The sequence below is a fragment of the Parasteatoda tepidariorum genome, chromosome 11, assembly GCF_982258835.1.
Source record: "Parasteatoda tepidariorum strain Cologne lab strain chromosome 11, Ptep-v5.0, whole genome shotgun sequence".
In the NCBI taxonomy this organism is placed as follows: Eukaryota; Metazoa; Arthropoda; class Arachnida; order Araneae; family Theridiidae; genus Parasteatoda; species Parasteatoda tepidariorum.
The window spans coordinates 67,168,219-67,191,348 of record NC_141765.1 but is presented as its reverse complement, the minus strand read 5'-3'; the positions used below and the strand labels follow the sequence as shown (position 1 = coordinate 67,191,348).

Below are 23,130 nucleotides of genomic sequence, written 5' to 3'. Positions count from 1 at the left end.
TCTACCAAGAAGCTCTATACTTTCTAACAGGAAGTAAAGCAGGTCAAGAGCTCGAGATTGTTGCTGATTGCATTTACATTAAAACATTAAAAACACCATCCATAAATCCATAAGTGAGATAACCTCTCTTCTCTTCATCAGAATGGAATAATTTTCTAATTTGCAAAAAAAAAAAATTCTTTTAACAATTTGTTTCCTTTCTCTGAATAAAAAAAAGTAAAAACTATTTTAGCGACTCATGAGTTACATAAAAGTAAATTTTTTTATGATAATCTAAAAAGGGAAAAAGAGAGACTTTTATGTCTTATACTTTTCCCTAGACGGCAGCATAATTAGAAACCGACTTTTTCATTTCAATCTAACATACGTTTTCACACCAGATCTGATACATCTTTCCTTACTCCCATTGGAAAACAAAATGGGCTACACGTGGCGTATAACAAAGATCTCTACAAATAGCAACATGCTTCGACCATTAGCGTAAGGAGAGTCATAGAAGAAGGAAGTACGTTAGTTTCTGTCTTGATTTTCAAATACATAAATTAAAAACTTTTAAGTTAGGAAACTATATGGAACTGAAAATTGCATTGAAAATAATTCTAAAAGTAAACATCATGGATTTTTTTTAAAAAATTAACAGAGAAATGAACAATGAACATTGCAACAATTGAACATTTAAAAAATTAACATTAATAAACTTAAAAGTGCACTTTATTATGTAAATTATGTTTATTTTAATTTCTCACTTGTACTTTTCTTGTACTTGTTTTTATTTTTATGTTGAATATGCACATTTATATGGATGTCATGCACTATTAATCTTTTTCAACTAATAGGAGAATAGAAAGAGGAAAAACTGATGCAGAGTTTTTCTGTTTAAAAGAGAATTTATCATATCACAGAATGAATTAAAAAAGACAATATGAATTAAATAAAAAAATTGACTGAAGCAGTTTTTTACGAATTTGAGATTACAATACTCGAATACGTTATCTGGGGAGAAGACCGGTTCCATGAGCTCAAACCTCGCAGACTTCGAACGAGCTAGGAAGAGAAAAATGACGTCATTTTGACGTCACGTTTCTACTCCTAGGGAAAACCTGAAACCTCGCGCTTTCGAACGGATTTTGCTCACGGGCTGCGATCTTCATTTTTCCTCCCATCTATCGGAAAGCTTTCACCTAACAATTTGCTGGTGAAAGCGATTCGAACGTTCGAATAGGATGCGTTTAACGCTGGGATTAAATTAGATTTCCGATTTCAAAGATAATTTTTACCCAGATATTTTATGATTTTTTATAATCATTTACCTAGATATTTTATGAATATATTTCAGACATAATTTTTTCTCTCACAAATTTATTATTTCATATAATAAATGGATTAAGTAATTAGTTTCGGTTTCTAGCAGAACTTTAATAAAATCTATAATAATCCTGCACGACTTTAAATAAAACGTGAACATTTTTTCTGTTCCAAATTTTTGTGTATTCTTAGCCATAATATGTTTAGTATAATTATTGCCATGTTTTTATTAACTTTTATTTTAATTACCTCGAAATATTTTCAAAATATCTGCAGAAAAAAAATGGAATTTTTTTCTTTAAAAAATTGGTGAGTTATGACTGAGATTAGTGCCAAATAAATAAAAAAGATTACTATAACTAAAATAGTATAAAATTTAAATAAGAATTACTATAAATTGTATGCTTATTTTTAATCCGCTATGCAATTTTCTATCAGAGATTTGAAAGAATTGAAGCTTTTAGAATATGATCGGTTTTGTAATTTTTATAAAGTAGTTGATTAGTTTAGATGCATAATTAAGAAGCATAATTTCATTTATTTTCACTTGTCTTTTGAGTTGGGTAGAATATAAGTGGGTAATAAAAAGCATGGAATATGAAGAGCGGAAATTTTTTCGATATAATCGTTTTTGAATTATTATTAAGTTGCAGTTAAATTTAGATGCATAATTAAGAAACATTTTTATTTATTTTTTTATTTTTCTGTTCATACTTTAAATGCGAAAATTTCATCTTTTATTTTCTAAGACAAAAAGATATTTTTACTCTTATATCTATCTATAATGCCAAAATATATTCGACAATTTATTTTTTGAAAAATTATCTATTATTTTTAGGAATAAAATTTGTTAAGATTAAGATTAAAAAAAATTCTAAAATCACCTTTTTTAAAAAAATTTTTTGTTAGAAATAGCATTAAAAAAGCAATTGAATAAGAAAAGCGTTTTAGAGTTATTTCTTAATCTTCTGTTTGACATTTGATCTTTTTAAAATAATTACTCCTTTAATAAAATGGTAAGTAATAAGTTTTAGGGTGGAAAAAAAACTTAAGCATTATTCTCTTTTCTGTTTCTCTTTTCTCCATTAAGTATCAGCTAAGTTATTCTAAAGATATTCACTTATATTTATTTGTTATTATTAAACTAGCGTTATTATGTTTTTATTCAAGTAATACTTTAAATTATCTTAATGTATGCGATTAATTCTACTTCAAAAAGCTTTTTTCGAATTTTTGCGGCGTGTAAAAAGAGAGAATTTTTTTTGAATTGCTTTAGCATAATTTATTTATATACAGAATGGTAAATCATAAGAAAAAAATATCCTGCGTCAATCAGAAAAACAATTGAGAAAATTTTGTTCTTAAAAATGTGTGCAATAAAAACTAGTTGATAATTTGCATCGAGCTAAACTACTAACACTAATTTGTGATAAAATAAAATCACGAATAATCCTTATGGCTAGACCATTTTCCATTGCTGTACATACAAGGGAAATGTATAACTAAAAGTTCTAACTCCCAAAAGTTCTAACAAAGTTCTCATGACTTGGCACCCTTGTCTTCTGAGTTGGATTCCATATAAGAGCATAATAAAAAGACCGGAATATAAAGAAAGAAAACTTTTTTAATAAAATTGTTTTTGAATTAATTGTTTTAAAGTTGCTGGTAAATTTAGATGCATAATTAAGAAACCTTTTTTTATTATTTTTTTCCTTAATTTTCCTGTTCTCAATTTTCCAAGAAAAAATTATTTATATTTCTAGTCTTATAATTATGACATCGAAATATACTCGAAAATTTGTTTTTTAAAAATTATGTAATATTTTAAGAAAAAAAATTGTTAAAATAAACATTAAAAATTTTCTAAAAAGAAATCAAGTTGTTTTAAATATTTTGTTTAAAAATTGTACTAAAGAAATTCTAGACTAAAGAAAACTTTTTAGTTATTTCTTAAACTGTTGTTTGACATTTGAATTTTTTAAAATACTTATTGTTAGTATTACAAATTTTAGGGAGAGAAAAAATCAAGCATAATTGTTTTCTCTGTTAATTTTTTTTAATTATTAGCTAAGTATTAATAATTTGCTAAGTATTATTAATTTTTAAATATTAACTAATATATTCTGTTTTACCTGTATTCATTGGTAATTATTATACTAGTCTTTTTTTGGTATTATTCGAATAATATTTTAAGTTATCCTCATTGATGCAATTAATTCTAATTCAAAAAGTCTCTTGCAAATTTATGTGGCACTTAAAACAAATATTTTTCCGAAATACTTTTTCATAATTTATTTACATACACAATGGTAAATGATAAGGCGAAAAAAATAAAATCCAGCCTCAAATATAAAAACAATTGAGAATATTTTGAAATTGAAAATGTGTTTAATTGAAAGTATTAAAAATACTTGTAACGAATTAAACTTTAAAAACGAATTTGTGATATAAAAAAAATCACGAACTGCAATTATGGTTAAAACGACAATAGTGAAATTGTGTAACTAATAACTCTAGCATGAAATTCTTAAATAAAGTACAACTACTTGGCATCCTTGTCTTCTGAGTTGGGTTTAATGTAAGAGGGTAATGTAAGGCAAAAAATTCATTGCAGAGAATTTTTTTCCAAATCTAGTTCAATATAACACAACGATTGAAAATACCATTTCCAAAAAAGAGATAAATTATTAAATTTGAAAAATAAATATTGCATTGTTTGAGTTGCGAATTGTAATTTATTATAAAAAATATTATAAAAAAGAAGAAAATAATGTTTTTCTTGAAAAAATAACTTACAATTATTAAAATGTATAAGTTTGCAATTGCGAAAAAAAAAAAAAAAAAAAAAGAGGAATCATAAAAAAGAAAGTGAAAAATTGAAAAAGCAGTTTCTTTTAAAATTGTAAAACAAATTTTTTTTAAGATTATTTAAACTAACAATTATTTAAAAAATGCTAGTTTAAAGTTTATTTCATGCATTCTACCGATTTATTAAAGTTTATTTATTGCGCGTTATTTTGATACTTATTGTAGCTTTAAAACTAAAAGATTTTAGTGTTATAAAGTATAAAGCTACACATTTTATCAATTGCAAATAATAATAAAAAAAAATGTATAAATAATAGAAGGTAATAAAGTAATCATAAATATAATAAAAATTTTATAAATAATAAAATAAGTAAAAATAGAAAATTGCAAAATTTTGTGAAATTAAATATTAATCATTAGTTCTTTAAATCTAAAAGCACTCGATAATATACATATAATTTCTAAAGTTTCATAATCTAGTGATAAAATTTCTAATTGACTCAATTACATTTATTTAAAACAACATTTAAAGTATGATTTTTAGAAAAGGTAATAAATAAAGATGTATTTTTTATTTTAAGAATATTTCTTATTTTTGGCAAACTGTTAGTAAATATAGTTATAGGTAAATCGATTCTCTAATAATAAATACAATAATGCAAACAAGTTTAAAACGAATACTACATATTAAATTCTTGAAGAAAGATCAAAGATTAAAATATGTAGATATTTATTTTAGACTATGCATGTAACTGTCAAAATGAAAGAAGAATACATTCTCTTTCTGAAAGAACACTGTAAACTCTGGGATAGAGGTCACGACCCCTAAGCGAAGGGAGAACGATTAAAGGATAAACAAAAGCCATTGGTCACTTTCTTATAACTATCGATACAAAACGTCACTTCCTAGGGGGAGGGTCCGAACCTTTCTTCGAGGGCTGGGATTCCCTTCACCGCTCTCTTCGGGAGTTGCGAGGTTTGGATTTTGTTTTACTATCGGACGGTGGTATAGAATAGACTCCGGGGAATAGTGGCGTCACCGTCCGTGTTCGAAGTCTGCGAGGTTTGGGGTCCATGTCTTGACCATCTCCCTTCCCTCTCCTTTTCTTCTCAATTGAATGGATGGTTGACCGAGTAAATCTAAGCACAGATGGCGCTGGAAGTCAAAATTCTCTGTAGGACTTCCGGGGTATTATTTCCGACTGATTTTTACGCCTAAGCTTAAAAAACGCCTAAGCTTACCTTTTACTTTGTTAACTATATACTAACTTCGACATTTAGCCCTAAATGATAATTTGTAAATATGCCAATACTACAATATGGTGGAACGATATGCTAATACTAACGTATGATGGTGCACGGCCAACACCAAGAACAAACGGTAATAAGTAAAAAGAGACTAAATCAGAACTCCCAAAAAAGCTAGTTCCTTCTAAATCTTACAACCATGTCACCTTTTTTAACAAGACATCTCTAATAAGCTAAAACAAATTTCTATTTCAAACTTACCAGAATTACTTACAATCATTAATATCTTATGCAGATTTGAGCTTAGAAATTACATAATTTATTTGAAAATATTGCCTCGCAGAATAAGCTGCAGTAAGCCACTGTATACTTTTTACCAGAAGTAGAGCAGGTCGAGAGCTCGAGATTGTTGTTATTTACATTTATATTGAAAATACCATCCATAGTACACAGAACTGACATAAACATAGTTTTTAAAGAAAGCGTAGAGAAAATTTAAAAAAATATTTTTTACAATTATATTCGAAAAAGTATTACTGAAAGGAAAGATATCATTAGCGATCACAACACTCGAATACGCCATCTGGGGAGAGACCGGTGTCATGCCTTTAGCCCTTCTCCCTTCTCTCTCCTCCTCTTTTCAGTTGCATAGGAATGTACTACGACATTTTCCCTTTTCTTAATATTTTTCCTTTCTATTTTTTAAAAATAATTTTTAAAATTTCCGTGATACTTTTCTTCAAAAATATGTTTAATGTAGTTTTTAGTTCCATATAGTTTTCCAACTTAAAAGATTTTAATCTATATGAAAATCAAGAGAGAAACTAACTTCCTTCCTTCCTCTATAATATGATTTTCCTCGCGCTAATGGGGAAAGCATGTGAAGTGTTGCCATAGGTAGAGCTGCTCTACGCCACCTGCAGCCCATTTCGATTGCCAATAATATATTCCCAAACAAATGAGCAGAGGGGGAGAGGAGAAGGATGAGGCTCTAGATATACAACCGATTCCCAGATGGTGTATTCGAGTTTTGCGTCGCGAATTCGTTATCAAGCACAAATATAATCGTACAGAAGTAAATAAAACATGGCAGAAATACTATGATATACCGTAGAGTTTCAGCTATTCACATGTACTGACTCAATTAACCGTTTCCGGTAAGTGCTGCTAGAGAGCGCTGTAGGCAATTGAACAGGAAAAATTTCAAGAAACGTGGTTTGATGATGTCAGAGAGGATTGTCCTTAAGTTTTATAGTTCATGATTAGAAGTTATTAATGTCATTCAAATTGGTTTATAGCATTTGCAGTAAATGGCACTCATAGAATTAACTGCACAAAGCATAACTCGAAGCCTCCAAAGAGAGCAATTTTTATTTCTCGGTTACTACGGGTGAATGAGAATTTTATGTAGAGGGCGTCAAACCGTTAATGACATATGAATCAATCTACTCTATACTGTTTTAGGCTGTCTTTGTTTTTGGAATTTCGAAACTAGTTGAGACTAGCTGATGGTTAATGGCATTTGTATATTATAAGTGCTTTAAAAACATGCTGGTATTGCTAATAGAACTTTATGACGGGCGTAAGATAAATCAGATGGTTCAATCAGATTATTCATAAATTCATTAAACTTTATATGAGTGTCTGGCATAGGAATAATCGTCATGCTTTTTCTTCTAGCCAATCAGATCACAATGTTATGTTTTTAACTTTTTAGGGGTCGCGGTCGTGAACTCTAACCTTTATAAATATTTTATTTGGACAACATTGCGACAACTTATTAACAGCTTTGAAGGTAGAGAAATATTTTACCACTTTTAAAGCATGGCTGTTTCATTTTACCTCTTAAAAGATTAACGTAGTTATTGTAATGCTTTTTTATATTTTCGTATTTAAATCGCATGATTGCAAATATCTAGCACTGTGCTTGATGCATGTTTCTTTTTTCCATTTGTCTAAATGATTGTATTTCTCATTTTTTTAATTTATAAAAGCCCACGGTTATTCATAGTTTCAAAATTTATCTTGTTCCTTAACAATAATCCTTTCTGTAATGAAATTAGAACTATTGTGTTCAACCACGATTTTCTTTTAAATAGACTACTACACTAACTACAGATAGATTCTCTTCACACTGTCTAAAATTGATGGACTTAATCTTGATCTCTTGCGACAAAATTCTTAATAGATTAGATAAATAGTTTGAAGTTTTGATCCTTCAATACGCATTTTTATTCTTTAGATTCAGAAGTTCTTTTTCTATTTTATCCAGTATAAATATCGTTTAATAGTAGTTAAAGTATTTATTTTGCATTGCAGTTTTAAAAATTACATTTTAAACTTTTACTTTATGGTACTTCTATGTAGAGATGTCAAAATGCATGATAAAAAATAAAAAAGTAAACGTGTGGACAATTCTTCAATTATTGTGATATTAAAACCCTGTTAATATTTCCGTTTTTTATCTTCTAAACTCGAAATAATCCAACAAACTTAATACTTCTAAAAATGTTTGGAAGATGAAAATGTTTCAATTGTATTTTGTTATCTCATAGTGTTTTTATAACATACTATTCTAATTAATACCTATACAATAATTGTCCATTAAAAGTTATAGTTACTACTTGTTTCTAGGAGCTTTAGTTCTTATGAACTATATTTATGGTCAGTCCAATGAGAAATGTGCAGTTTGCATTTAAATAGTTATCCTCACTATGTTTATAAACATTAATTTTTCTAATCATAAAAATATTTATTTTTTATTGAGTTATGTTTCAGACTTTTTTAATTATCGAGTTTTTCTTCTTCAAATAAAAATTAAGGTTTAATTTTTTCTCTTATTGATAGAAATTTTGATTGTATTACATTAAAATTTTTCAATTTTCTAAAGAAGTAACTTTAGTTTATGAAATTTATTAGAAAGAGTTACAGTAAATTAAAACATATAATATTATCCTTAACTTATGAACAAGCCTTAAGTTTTTCAAGATATTTTCAAAGGCTTTCTTTTGCTGCTTATACTGTTTCATTGGTTGAGCAGTCAATCATTGATTGAACGGTTTGACGGGTCAACTATTAATCGCAGTTCTTCTTTTATATTGGTCTCAATGAAACAGCTTCATAACGGTGACTTATTTACCCGGAAATTACATTTAGTCTGTAGAAAGGACTCTCCTAGTGCCAAAGTCTAAGGCCATTTGTTACTATGCTTACAAGAAATATTGCATTTCAAAGAGGGGAACTTCTCTCACCCGATTCACCTTCGAGGGCTGTGGAGTCGGAATCAAAATTAGGCAGATTTTCGCTTAAGTCGCTAAAAACATGACAACTTTGACTCAGGGTTTTGTTGCTTAGTTCATAATTGAAATGAAATTATATTGAATTGTAAAAAATAATTAATGACAAACTGAGTTGTTGTTTTTTTTGCAAATTATATATATTAATAATTAGTTATTTCCTATTTTATTAATATATGGGTGAGTGGTGAACCTTGGGAAACTTTTTTATTTTAATTTTTTTTTTTTTTTTGATCAATAATTGTCAAAATTTTACCTGGTATTCTTGTAATATTTGAAAACATTTTTAACTAGGTTTTGATTTTGTATCTGTCAAAGAAAAATTTTTTAGTTACCTTGTTTATTTGTCCCAAGGTGTACCTCCTAGTGGGGCAGTTTAAAAGATGTGAAAAGTTAAGTAGAAATTATCTAAAATAGTGTAACTAAATAAATTTACTTATTTTTTAATTTTGTTAATAAAGTTTTATTTTGTTAGTTTCAACTTTTTGTATGCAAATCCAAGTTCAATCAGTATGCAAATTGCTCAGAATCAAATACCAAACCTAAAGAACATTCAAAGCTTTTCTCTGCTTAAGTTTTAACAAAATGTCATTTGAATCTATGTATGATTTGTCTTCTTTTTCGGGATATATAAATGTTTGACTGACTCACTCTTCTCAAAACTGATAACTCTTACTCATCTCCGTCAACTCTTTCAACAACCTACAAAGGCAACAACAGATCTTTTACCAGCAAATTTGATAAGAGCAAAATCTCTAATTAATAATCTTGTTTTACTACTTTTTTTGTAGATGAACTTTTTTCTTATCGTTAAACATTTTGCTGTCACTTTCACTGTTCATTTCATCTAAGCACGAACTGCTGCATTATTTTTATACTTCTTGCTTCAAATTCTTGCCATTAATTAAATCTAATGAGTTCCTAAAATGAGAAATAACTATTAATAAACAAAGATTATATAAATTAAAAAATACTTTGCATGCACAATATATTTTTGTTGAAAATCTATTTTATTTTTAATAAGGATCAATTATACATATCTAGTGTCTCAAGGTGGGCCACCTCAATCTGTCCCAAGGTGCACTATATACTTAGTAGGATATTTTAAACTATCATACTTTTAGGCTTAGCATTAGAACAATTAAATTTGATAACTTCGAAAGGAAAAGCTTTACACTTCATTATATTAACTTTTATTAACTAATTAAACTTTTATATGAAAGTAAGTAAACATGCTTCAAAAATAAAAATCTTAATACATTCTTACCTGCTTAATTATTAGCATCAAAATATGTTTCAAGGTTAAGTGATGCTGACATTTATCTGAATCTAAGAGAACTAAAAGATAATTTAAAATTTAAGACCAAAAATAAAAATGTCCCAAGGTGAGCCACTCTTCCCTATTAATAAATAAATGAAGAGAAAAAAAAATTTAGTTTGTTAGACGATGAAATCGTGCTAGTTTCAATATGTAGATCCAAAACACCGGAATTTTGTTGGATGATGAGCATATTTAAAAGGTAAAGAAAGCCATCTATAAACTTAATGAAATTATTCTCAGAACAATTTGGATATTCAAATCAGGACAGTCAGGCTGTCGACATTGTAACTGAGTATCTATCTTCCTCTTCCAGTGATGAATTAATTTTTAGAAATATTTGAATAATATTGAAAAGGCTAAGGCAAAGCAAGTAAAAATAAAGAACTAAGAGACTTTAAATTTAAAAATAAAAATTCCAAACAAGATTTCTACACAGACCTTAAATAAATTGTGAAATATGATTGCTGTTGTAAGACCTCTTTTAAAAATTATACAAATATATCCTGAAAAGTTTTTAAAAAAAGTAGCCATAACAATTACAACTCTTCCTCTTAGTCAAGTTAGTGTAGAAAAACTATTCTCAGTTTTGCAGTTTATAAAATTGGATCTATGGTCATCTATTGAAAAGATCTTGCGAAGCTATACTGTTTCCTAGAAATTACAAATAGCAGTTTTTCCATTTTATAATAAATGTTATTTAATATAAATAATCTGCTATGACATGAATTATATTTTATGTAGCATCTATTACTTCTTTTATATTATATTTTTTAAAAAAATAAACTAACACATATGTATATGTTTACATACAGAGCCGGATTATACCTTTTGTAGGCCCTAGGCATAGCCGTTTTTGGGCACTCCCCTCCTTACCCCACTCCAATTTTCTTGCATATTTTTTTTACATTTTTATTAATATGGATTTTAATTTACAAATTTGTTTATCGAACTTTATCTGCAATACCGACATACTGCTGATATTGCAGTTGATATCGATTTGGATTTCGACAGCATAATACAAGATTTCGTTGAATCCAAAAATCGCAAAAAAAGTAATATATTAAATCATAAGATTCTGCAAAATAATTTATTACCGAAAAATATAATATTTTTATTTGTATCTTCATAATTTTGTGCGAAATACACTTGTTGTTTTTAAAGCTAAATTATTTTTGTAGGCCCTAGGCATAGCCGTTTTGGGGCACTCCCCTCCTTCCCCCACTCCTCCCCTCTATTCAAAATATATGCTAAAATTGCTATATGCTCGTTGAATCCAAAAATCGCAAAAAAGTAATATATTAAATCATAAGATTCTGCAAAATAATTTATTACCGAAAAATATTATATTTTTATTTGTATCTTCATAATTTTGTGCAATACACTTGTTGTTTTTAAAGCTAAATTATTTTTGTCAACAAATTTTTTTCTCCCAAGTTTTTCGTAGGCCCTAGGCACGTGCCTAGTGTGCCTATAGGTTAATCCGGCCCTGTTTACATATGTATGGTGTAGTTGAAGTCTGTCATTTTCCTTACATCCTCCACAGCCTTGGATCAAACACCTCTACTTGAAATAGTTACTATAGTCCCCGTAACCTCCAAAACTAACTGTGGTAATACCAAAAACTGACTGTGCCCCGAGGCCTGAAGCATATAGATGGCAGCACTTTCTTAGACTTTTTACTCATTGAATGTTTTTTGCTTTATTTTTCAAAAGGGGTCAGCACTTCATTTATATCTAAAGTTTTCTTAATGATTTGGCAATTTATATTTTATTTTGATTTGGTAATTCGAAATGTAGTTTTATCTTTATTTTTCTTATATGTGGTTGTTTCATTATTAAATCTTACTCTGTGTACTTTTTAATTGTCTTTGTTTGTCATTAATTTTTCATTGCATTTCAATTTTTCTAATTGCTTTTTCTTATTTGTTTATCCATTATGGGGCCTCGGGACACAATCAGTTTTTGATATTACCACTGATGACAGAAAGGCTCCTGTGTGTTGGTAGGCAGTGTCCTCCCTAATGAAGTGCTGTCTTGCTAGCACACATATCTTAAATATTCTTCGTTTTCTGCCAGAATAGTATTTCTGACTTTCTAAATTAAAATAAGACAAATTTGATTTTAGCTCTTTTCAATTTTGATTTATTATTTTAAATGTTATTTACTTATTTTGTCTTTTTCTGAATTTGTGTAAATCAATTTCATTCTTTGATTACATTGACTTACTTATTAATACTTAATATTTTTTATTTTTTACAAATTACTTAAACTTAACCAAAAGCAAATAGTAAAATATGACGGAAATTTTTTTTACCTTTCGAAATTCTGCAATTTATTAAATAAAAATTGAAATTGATTATAAAATTGCAATTTTGCATGAATAATGCAATATGTTTAATAAAATATTCGAACTCAATATAACGACCTGTGTGGTCATTAATTAAAATAGTGCATATGTTTACTTATCTCATACACAGTGGACATATTAAATATCATTATTAAATATTGAGAAAAAATTTATGAATGGTTACAATTGAATATTAAATAATATTTAATAAATAACTCTTAGTTATGTTAGAAAATCCAATTTTATGCTAAAATTTCCTTTTCTTTAAAGATCTTTCAAAAATTCTATATTTATGATCTTTACGAAAACAAAGAAATTAGCTTGGGCTGTCCTGCTACAACTATTCTTGTAGATGATATTTTAAAAGTTATATGATATTGAAAATTATATTGTGACTATTATGTACTAATTTATTATTTAATTACTATGGTACTTAAGTAATTACTGTTTTTAAATTCACAGATATACATATGCGTAACTATATAATATACCATTGCTTCTAACTATTGTGAATTTTAAAATCAAATAAAAATTCCAATAAATTTATATTTTTCTTTTTTTTTCTTTGTCTAACTATTATGTTTTTATTATAATCAATGTTTGTTTCTTACCTATTTTCTATCCCATTCTTCATTTTACGCTAAGTTAATAACAAGTATTTTTGCTGTAATAGTTGTAGCTGTTTGGAAATTTAAAGTTAATTTGCTTTAATTAAAAGTTTATTTGAAAGAAATAGATAAAAATATGAATAAAAAGAAAATATTAGTTTAGTTTCATCCTTTTAAATATTAATACTAAAAGAAAGAGAAAAAAAAGATTCTCCCGTTACTGGACATCCAGTTGAAAGTTAGGCCAGATATATATCTGGCTAATGTAAGATCTGTTGCATCCTTAAATATAAAAATATTTTTTCTTCAAAGAGATATATGTTTATTTTTAGCTTTTCTTTTGCTTATCTAAAAGCTGGTCATTCTTAGTTTGTTCCATTTTGTCCATTTTATTCCAGTATCCTGAAAGAAATTCATCCCATATTTCATTTATATTTTAAACTATTGTGATGAAAATTTGAAGTTGTTTCCGAAATCTGAGAAATTTTTCTATAAATTTTGTTCAGTTTAATTAAATTCTTTCTATCATGGTATTTCTTGTTAAATTATGAACTTCAATTACATTGGTTTCTATGAAATAAAAACGTCTATGTATAAAATGTGAAATTGAGAAAATAGATTATTAAAAAAAAATGTCACCATTTTATATTGAAACATATTTCTACAACTTCAAATATTTAAAAAGATGCACAATTATATCCCCAACTGTTTAATGTTATTTTTTTCTGTTTTGTATTTATATTTAAAAGAAAATAGTACTTTTTATTTTACATATACTTTGTTTTTAAATAAAATTGTTCTTGACTTTTACTTTTGAATTTGTTTTAATTTTATAATAGTTTCCAATTAAATATTTTACTTGCTTTTATTTTTCAAATTTTAAAAAGGCATTTTAATATGCAATATAGCAAATATTACTAGCTATTAATGCAATGTAGCAAATATTACGCCCTTTAACCTTGTGTGCTGAAAGCTAGTACTGAGAAAAAAATTTATACAAACGAGATTAGATTAGTGAATTTTTCTGTAGGGAGAAAGTGAGCGTTACTTTGTGTAGGCATTGTATATTTTCCTTGCACATTTATTTATTTAATTATTTTGGAGGGGAGAATTTATACATTTAGTGTACAACTTGGAAAGATTTCCTTATTGGCGATCAAAGTGGGCTGCAGGTGGCGTAGAGCAGAACTCTCTACCTATGGCAACACTTCACATGATTTCACCATTAGCGTGTGGAGAATCTTAGAAGAAGGAAGTACGTTTGTTTCTGTTTTGATTTTCAAATAGATAAAATCTTTCAAGTTTGTAAACTATGTGGAACTGAAAACTACTTTAAGCGTAGGTCTAAAAAAAAAAGCATCATGGAAATTTAAAAAAAAAAATAATTTTAACAATTAAATACGAAAAATATTAAGAAAAGGAAAAATATCGTAATTCATTCCTATACAACTAAAAAGAGGAGGAAAGGGGTAGGGCCTCCCAGTTGGCGTTCTTCTCCCCAGATGGCGTGTTCGAGTGTTGCGATAGTCTAGTCTATAGATCCAGGCGTGTGATTCTTTCCCGCGAATCTCAAGACCGTCGATTCACGGACTTCCGCGAATCAATAATTTATATACCGACAAAAAAATTTTCGGAGTTTCGCTAATCTAAAATATAAATTTTGTTACATAAAATTTCGTGAATTACCGAGCTCTCTCTCTCCCCCCCCCCTTTCTTCCTAAGTTCGATAACGATTTTTTTTTCTATCAGATTTATTAAACAATAACGCATCTTCCAGAGGGCAAAAAAATCCATAATAACTTCGGCTAGAATTAAGGAACTACTGAGGTACTCATAAAAGTATAAAATTGATAATCTAAAAAATTAATTCCCAAATGGTTAACATTTAAAGAAGTTCGTTAGAAAAAAAAAATAGTGTTTTTTTCTTTTTTTTTACGTAACCCTTTTATTTATTATTGAATCTTCAAACGTTCATTTAATTAACCCCTTTTCTACGCTTCCGATTCGTGTGATTTCGTCATAAATTCACGTGGTTACTCACACAAAAAAAAAACCCTTCTTGGTTTGCGTGGTGGCAATGTAAGTAATCCCATGATATGTCAACCGCTGGAAATATTTTGTGTATAAATCGCAGTAGTAAGCGAGTGAGCCATCTATCGAAATTATAAGAACCTTGTCCATTATAAGAACTCAGTCGAAAGTCATCGCTGTATTCGTTTCAGATTGTTTTCGTTGATGCAGAGTGCTTTGCTAGCATAACACAAATTATGTATACATATATAATATAAAAAGGAAAGAGTTTGATTTTATTAAATTAAATGGAAAAAAAAAACGTTTTTTTTTATACATAAATTTTGTCGAAAAACTATCCCAACAAGAATGTTTTCCTTTTTTTTTCCTACTGCTATATTAAGCAGATTTTAATTTAAAAACGCTTGGCAATTTTCATATAACATTTATTTTACATTTTGATCTGAAAGCAGAATGTTTAGAACTTCGAAAAAGCCCTTGTAGAACAGTTTATGTTTTGAGCAGAATTCTTTACATCCACTCAAAATAATGGATGTCCAAATCTCGAAGAAAAAATTATGTACTTTAACAATTCTTGTTTAACTATGCAGGCATTCTTCCATAATTTTATATTTAACTCATTAAAGCTTCACTTCGAAAATTTAGTTTGCAAAAAAAAAAAAAATTATCCATCATTAAAAAGAAGATCAATAATTTAATTGAGTGTTTATATTGATGGCACCCGAAACACATGTGTCGTTCTTAAGTTACGTCGCTACTCTTGGGTAATAAGTGATAAAATTGTGAATAAGCACTTTTAAAATCATTGAGTTTTGAACTTGTTTGCAACCTTTGCCCATTTCAAGTTCTTTTATAGAGATAATAATGAAATTGACACTAATTCACTTTTAATCGACTTTCTGATGAATGTTTCACTTTCACTATTCATGGGAAAAAGGGTTCTGAAAAAGTTTTCTATAAAACGGGCAAATATTTAAAAATATATTAATTTAATGGAATCACCAATTGGTGAGATTAAATTATTTAAACCATGGAATGATTATCAATTTTTGCATATTTTTATGAGCTTTCAAGAAGTAAAAAATACTTTTAAAAATAAATCGTGAACTTTTTATTAATTTTGTGTCGTTTCATTACCAGTATTTAACTACTATTTAAAAATAATGCATCAGAACTCTTGAGAGATAATTTTAAGTTTTATCATTTAACAGTGTATCTGAAAGTAGATTAAAATTTTAAAAATAAAATTCTTTTGTTACACGCTTGGTGTGCAGAAATTAAGGATTATTTGAAAAACTAGCATAACAATAAAACAAGCAGTTACAAAAAGGTCATTGAGAAGACCAATCACCCTAAGGAAAAATTTAGAATTTGCATATATGCACCATGACGTATCGGGGACGTGTCGTAAGGAAATAAAACGAGCTATCATTGAAAGCTCAGTATTTATGTGAATGGTATACATTACATCAGTTTAAACGAAGTGAATTTGTTGTCACGTTATGATCCAGACAACACAGAAGACGACATCTGGATGATTTTACGCGCGATCGAATTATTGAATAGTTGGAAGAAGATCGAAATTTGCACGACGGCCAGTACACTGGAGACTCCTTTGAATGTGGTGCCACAAACACAACTGGACTGATGCACAAAGGGTTCGCTACGGATGAGAGCAGCTTTAATTTGACCAGTGATTCTGGACGCATACACATCTGGAAAGAGCGAGGCAATAACCCCTCTAACATCATCAAAAGATACCGATTTAGAGGAGGCGGAGTACTTGTATATTACCTGTACTGATCTACACATCTTCCTAGGTGGTTCGGTCACTGGTGCCCGCTATTGTACCTAGGTTTTCCTTCCTCATGTGTGCCTTTAGAGGTACTGTGGGTTCTGAGTTCATCTTCATGGACGATAATGCTACAATCGCACATTGGCTGTCACAGAACTGTTTGAGAGTGAAGATGCGCGCATGATATGGCCAGTGAGGTCCCCGGATTTTAATCCCATCGAACGTAAAAAAAATAATTGTAAAAAACATCAATTATTGGAAAACATTTAATTTTATTATTTTAATAGTATACAAAATTTTTAAAATTAAAACTTTTAATGTGAAGGTTGCTGCTGCTTTTCCTTAATTAATAAATTGAATTGGGGGATGGTTTTCGATAACGTGCGTATCATGCTCAACATTCAATCGATTTGGATGTTATGTTTTTATTGTCACAAGTGTGGAAAATCCCTCTTTGCAAAGATACACTGTAACAAACGGAATTATAGCTGCCATAGCTCGCTTTACAAGCAATGGGTAGGCTTCCAAACGTTTTGAAAATTAGGAGTAGTCAGCGGACCCCCAAAATATAACTCATGGACCCCTTAGGGGTTCATGAACCACAGGTTAAGAAACCCTGCTCTAGGGAGACGCTTGGCAGCACGTCCCCAGCCACTAGCAACAATTCTGCAGCTGCGATTAGCACTATAACAGGAATAAACAGCAATTCTTCAAGAGCTTCTTAACAGCCTGGGAAGATGATGTCTATCCTGCATAGCAGGCAGAAGTGATCATATCCCATACTAAAGGTTGGAATTTACTTGCCAATAATCCGGCGTAACTTTGACGTTTTAGTCTTTTGTACAATTGTGTTTTAAGCCTATATTTCAATAAAGTCTCTTGGCTCGCTACAACCACAGGGATGACGTAAAATATCCCCTTGTCCGACAAACAGTATGAGTGTCGTGATTTACCTTTCCTCATCCTTGTTTCCTCTCTCTGTCAGCTTCACTCAAGAGGTACTAGAACTAGAGGAAGTCGAGTTAGTCCATATTCCCGAATTAGGAGTTCCCATGTTTTCTGGGTTGAGTTCAGAATTGCCCAGCTACTGAATTGAATATAGACATATCCATAATTCGAATGTGAAACGTCTGTTCAACACTGGTTAAGAAAATAAAACATTTCAGACTCGTAAAAATAAATATCGACAATTTAAATTCAGGTAAGTTTAACAATATTGGAAATTTTAAAAAATGCGTATGTAAAAGCAGCTGGACGAAAAAATTTATTTATTCTGTTATGTGTAAAGAACTGTTTTAATTATTTATTTTAGTTTCTCCCCCCGAAAAAAAAATAGAACTGCGACTTTCCTGGCTAAATTCCTACTTTATTACAACAGTAAAAAGTACTTATTTGGGACATTTTCTTTCACTTTCTTAATTGGGACGCCATTTATTAGTTGTAAGACTTACGATCGGCACAATTTGAACTTTATTCATCTGTTCTAACATAGTCTTTAAAAATAAGTTATATGGAAGCACGTTAGTGTGTGTCAATGCTCTTAAAAACGGGGCGGGTATGACCTTTCCTTTGCCTTTTCGTTACTATGGTGACCATAAAGCAGCCCAAGTTCATAAGAGGTTAAGTCAAACGACTGCAATAAAAAAAATGACAACTGCTTTGTTAGAAACAACTGTTTTATAAAATATTCTGTGTAATCAGTTGCTGCTACCTGCTATGAATACTTTTTCGTCTGCCTTTATGGCTTTCTTATATACTTTTGTTCTTATGAACCTTGTTATTTTGTTGAAATCGGCTCACTGACTTAGTCATTAGGTGTGTAAAAAAGAGTTCCCCCCCCCCCTTGCGAACATTTTAGCTTGACTGCATCATTAGTGAGTGAACGTGAATCAAAGATAAGCATAAAGTATTTTTTAGAGTTCGATTGTTTATATTAAATTGTCATGTATCATCAAACATATGCAATCAAATTCTTTTTTACGAGTTCTGAGTTAACGAAGACCTGGGCTTAACGAGTAAATTTTTATTAAATGGTTGGTTTAATGTTGGGTTAACCAACATAACTCCCTGGGATTACATACTACCATAACTCGGATTTATTGTTATAATTATTAAATTGTCATATATCATTAAATATATACTATAAAATTCTTTTATTATGATAAAATTCTTTTATTATAATACATAACTACCGGAACACAACTTTTTAGACATAGCATCCTGGAATTATGACAATAACTTGGATTTATTTTTATAATTATTAAATTATAATTAATTTAATTATCATGTATCATCAAGCATATACAATCAAGTTTATTTTTTATTTCGAATTCTGATATAGCGAGAACCTGAACTTAACGTGTAAATTTTTATTATATGATTGATTTATACATACATAACATAACTACCGAAACACAGCTTTTTAGACATAGCATCCTGGAATTATGACAATAACTTGGATTTAGTTTTATAATTATTAAATTATAATTAATTTAATTATCATGTATCATCAAGCATGTACAATCAAGTTTTTTTATTTTTTTATTTCGAGTTCTGATATAGCAAGAACCTAAACTTAACGTGTAAATTTTTATTATATGGTTGATTTAATGTTAAAAATTCTACTCAATCCCCGGAAATTACAATCGTAACTCAGATTTAACGAGAGATTTTTTCTAAGCTTCTTCGATATTATTTTATTAAAGCTGTGTGAAAAAAGTGTTCGACTGTTCGTAGAATATACTCTCTCTTCGAAAAGGTTCTAATTATCCCTTTTTACCTCAATTTGTTAAGAAAAATTATTTGTAAATATGCGAAATTTTTCATCCGTTTGCTATGAATCGCACAATTGCAATATCTAACAGATGATGTTGCTATACAAACCATAGAATAGATTCAATACCTACTATTGTGCATGTGTCTCTCCAGGATTGTCCGATACCAAATGTTTGTAAAACGCATAATCTGGTTGTAATGTGGAGGAAACAATGGACAACTAGTCAAATTTTCATTTAGTGACGTAGCTAAGTTAACTGCTAACCTAACTTAAAACCGAAACGTTAACATTTGCTTTGAATGTAAACAAAAACTGGTTCTGAATCGGACGAGGAGATTTTTCAGTTCCTAAAACAAAACAGAGCTCGTGTACGTAATAAAAATGATTGAACCTCTTTCCTGGCTTCGGAGATCACCTAAAGGTGAGGCAAATGTTTACAATGTAAACGAAACAGTTCAATTGTGTATTGAACGACCCTCACACATTCGAAGAAATTACTTATCTTTTGGAATCAATAGGATAGAATTTTTTAACAACTTCGGCCGACTATTGTTTACGAGCACCCTGATTTTACGAGCGATTTATCTTGGTCCCTTCAATTATGTAATAAACGAACTCAGCTGTATTGCAAAGATATTTTTTAATGAGTCGAACGTTATTAATATGCAGTTTTATGTCTCGGAAAATCGAATAAGTTTCGAATTAATGTGTATTACTTTAATTTTTTTTCAGAGGTGTAACTAATAAATGGTTTTATTAGATCAACTAATAAGCATATCATAAGAAAAATAGACATCAATGAAAGTCAATAAAAAATTTTGTCTCACGCATTTCTTAAAAATCAATAATTTTAGACTCCTTAGAAAAAATAAGGACACAAAAAATTCACAAGTCACAAATATTTAAGCGAGGAAAAAACAAAAACTCTGTCGATATCTGACAAATCGCAATTCATCAAGGCAGGAACATAAGAACATGTTTGATTGCAAGTTGAAACTTGAAAGTGTTACCTGTAATAAATAGTCTTTCAACTTCTCTGTTTCTTACCGCAATCTAACAGGTTTTGGTGTTTCATACACCCTCCTTATTCAAGTGTGATTGTCAGATTTCGGTAGCGTTTTGTTTTCTATGTGGATTTTAGAAATATACATTAAGGGTGGTCTATGCGGAATACCCTTTAGGTTCAGTAAGTATACCTAGATGAAAAAGAAATGTAGGTTGTTGTAATGTGTTATGACTGTCGTATAATCTCTTACATAACAGCATAAGAAAGCTTTATTTGAATAGAGGAACTCAATAGTTGTTTATTTTGAGATTAAGACCAACGTTTAAGGAGTTTTTTTTTTTTTTTATACCTTATGTGATTTATGGTGCCCTCTGGTGACAGAAATAAGCTAGAAGAGCGTTAGTTTTATTATCAGATAGAAATGAGACTTATATGAACTGAAAATAAAACTCCGTTAGTTTTATTTTTTCTTAATTAGTGAAGTTTACCCACTATTCAAATAAAGTCTGCATATTGAATTATAAGAGCACTGACGCAGCCAAATTGCGTCTGAAATGTGTGCTTACAAATACAGTGGCGTTAAAATAAAGTTTAAAAAACAGTACCGATTCATTTAAAAAACTGGATTAAAAATTCGTTGTAACCGGGGTTTGATCCTCGACTCCGCTAAGACCCGCCGAGTGCGTGATATATACGTACTCGTATAGAACCGAAATTCCTGTGGTCAGTCGTTAAGCAGTACCATGAGTACAGGGATCTGGAGAAAACTTCCTTCCCCCTCAGATCTATGTCGAAATTGTGATGGCATCTCTTCGGATCATCTTTAGAGATGTTTCCCAGACCGTCGCCAATAACCCATTGTGCAGCTCTAGTGCGACGTGAATAGAGTACCTACCTAACGATCAGGTACTATTCATCCGATTGCGTTTAAATTTGTAGTTTGTTATTTAAAATTGCAAAGTTAAAATGAAGGGGGGGGGGAATTTCGACGACTATTAAATTAAATACAGAAAAAAAAAACTTTTTCATGGAGTTATCTATAGATAAATAAATTTTATAAATGTAAAAAAAAGAAAATAATAATAATTGTTTGTGGGCCTTAGAACGGACAAATAATTCAAATATTTTGAAAGTTATTAAACTTTTTAAAACAGACCAATTTGACCAGGTTTTTCTACTTAGATGAAAGTCAATGAAAAAATCTCGATTTTGGCAAATTTTTATGTGCACTGATGATGCAGCGTTGGAGTAATTTTTTAAATAACTAAAGAAGCAGATCACAAACACTTTCCATTTTCAAAGAACTGACTTTTCCTTATAGTGACGTTTTGGGCCATTTTCTTTATAAGTATAGTGAGCTTAGGCTAAAGATGGGCCAAACTTGACCCGACTATCTTGAATGACTTTCAAGTTTAAACTCGCGGAATATGAAAATTAATATTTGCTAAAAAAGCGTTATTTCGTGTGACGACAGAGCCAGGGACCGCGGTAGAGGGGGGGGGAGTGGAGGGAGCTTCAGCTCACGCGCATTTTATAATTGATGAGACCCTTCATAGATTACAATTTTTTACTCAATATTTGTGTGATTAAATTCACAATTATTAAAAATTGATACATTTTGTGCCTGAATCAATGGGGAAAATTCTTGGTCACATGATTTTAAAAAAGAATAGTAAAACAGAATTAAAGAAAATGCCTTTAAATGAGAAATAATCTTTTATTTTGATTTTGAAACAATTCGAATCAGGCTTCGAAATTTTTCGGAATTCGAATTCTTGATTGCCATTTTTGTGAGGTACCGATAATATTAATAATATATATAATATGTAGTGAGGGAGAGATCCCCCTCCCCTTACTTTTGAGATACTTCTGCGATCTCTGAACAGAGCCTCAGAAAAACAGCCTTAAAGGTAGTCAATTTTGACTACACAAAAAATAAACCAGTTTGCGTATTAGCCAATGTTTTAGAGAAATCGTGTTGAAACAAGAAAAACTAACGTGGTATTCAATACATTTTTAAAATCTACTTAGTCGAGAAATAAAAAATAAATTCTCAGCCGTTGTTAAGCAGCTCATATTAATAAATCAAATATCTTAAGTTTCTTTGGCGGATTTTATAATAGAAGTTGGCTTGCGTCCAAAATGATTCACTTTTTAAGTAGTCTAAGCATATTATGATGCCGTTTGAATACTTTCAGTTTTGGGCTGAGGTGGCTTATATTAGAATATTTAATATTTGATGTTTTCTGCTGGATCCTGAAAAGTATCATTATATTAACTCGAAGCATATGCTAACTCATGTTTCTCGAAAATCAGACGTGTCTTATTCGCACAAATTCCAATCATAGAATTAAAAAAATTTAGTATATCATAAAGAGCGGTAAGGTTCTTTGAAATTTTGTGGATTTTCATTTTAATTAAAGCATTTTCATCTATGAGAATTATTTTTCTCTATTCTTTATCTCTAGTTTGAGGTTAGCAATCAAACCAAATTTTCATATGGTAACTGCGTTGAATGACACGATTTTTGAAGACTATACATTCTTTAGAAAGTGTCAGGGAACGTAGCATTTTTAAAAAGTGCTTAAA

At 29.5% G+C, this 23,130-nt stretch overlaps 1 protein-coding gene across 4 annotated transcripts in view; it reads left to right on the top strand.

Annotated features, from left to right (window-relative positions):
- The first annotated feature begins 6,599 nt into the window (after window positions 1-6,599).
- Window positions 6,600-23,130, top strand: part of LOC107437530 (nuclear receptor subfamily 2 group C member 2) — a 125,087-nt gene continuing 108,556 nt past the window's right edge. For 2 of the 4 annotated variants that reach the window (XM_043040090.3, XM_087155013.1), the window contains exon 1: window positions 6,600-7,156. The gene's annotated coding sequence lies outside the window, so the exon portion shown is untranslated. The remainder of the gene's footprint in view (window positions 7,157-23,130) is intronic. The other 2 variants (XM_071187938.2, XM_087155015.1) reach the window with 2 other exon arrangements.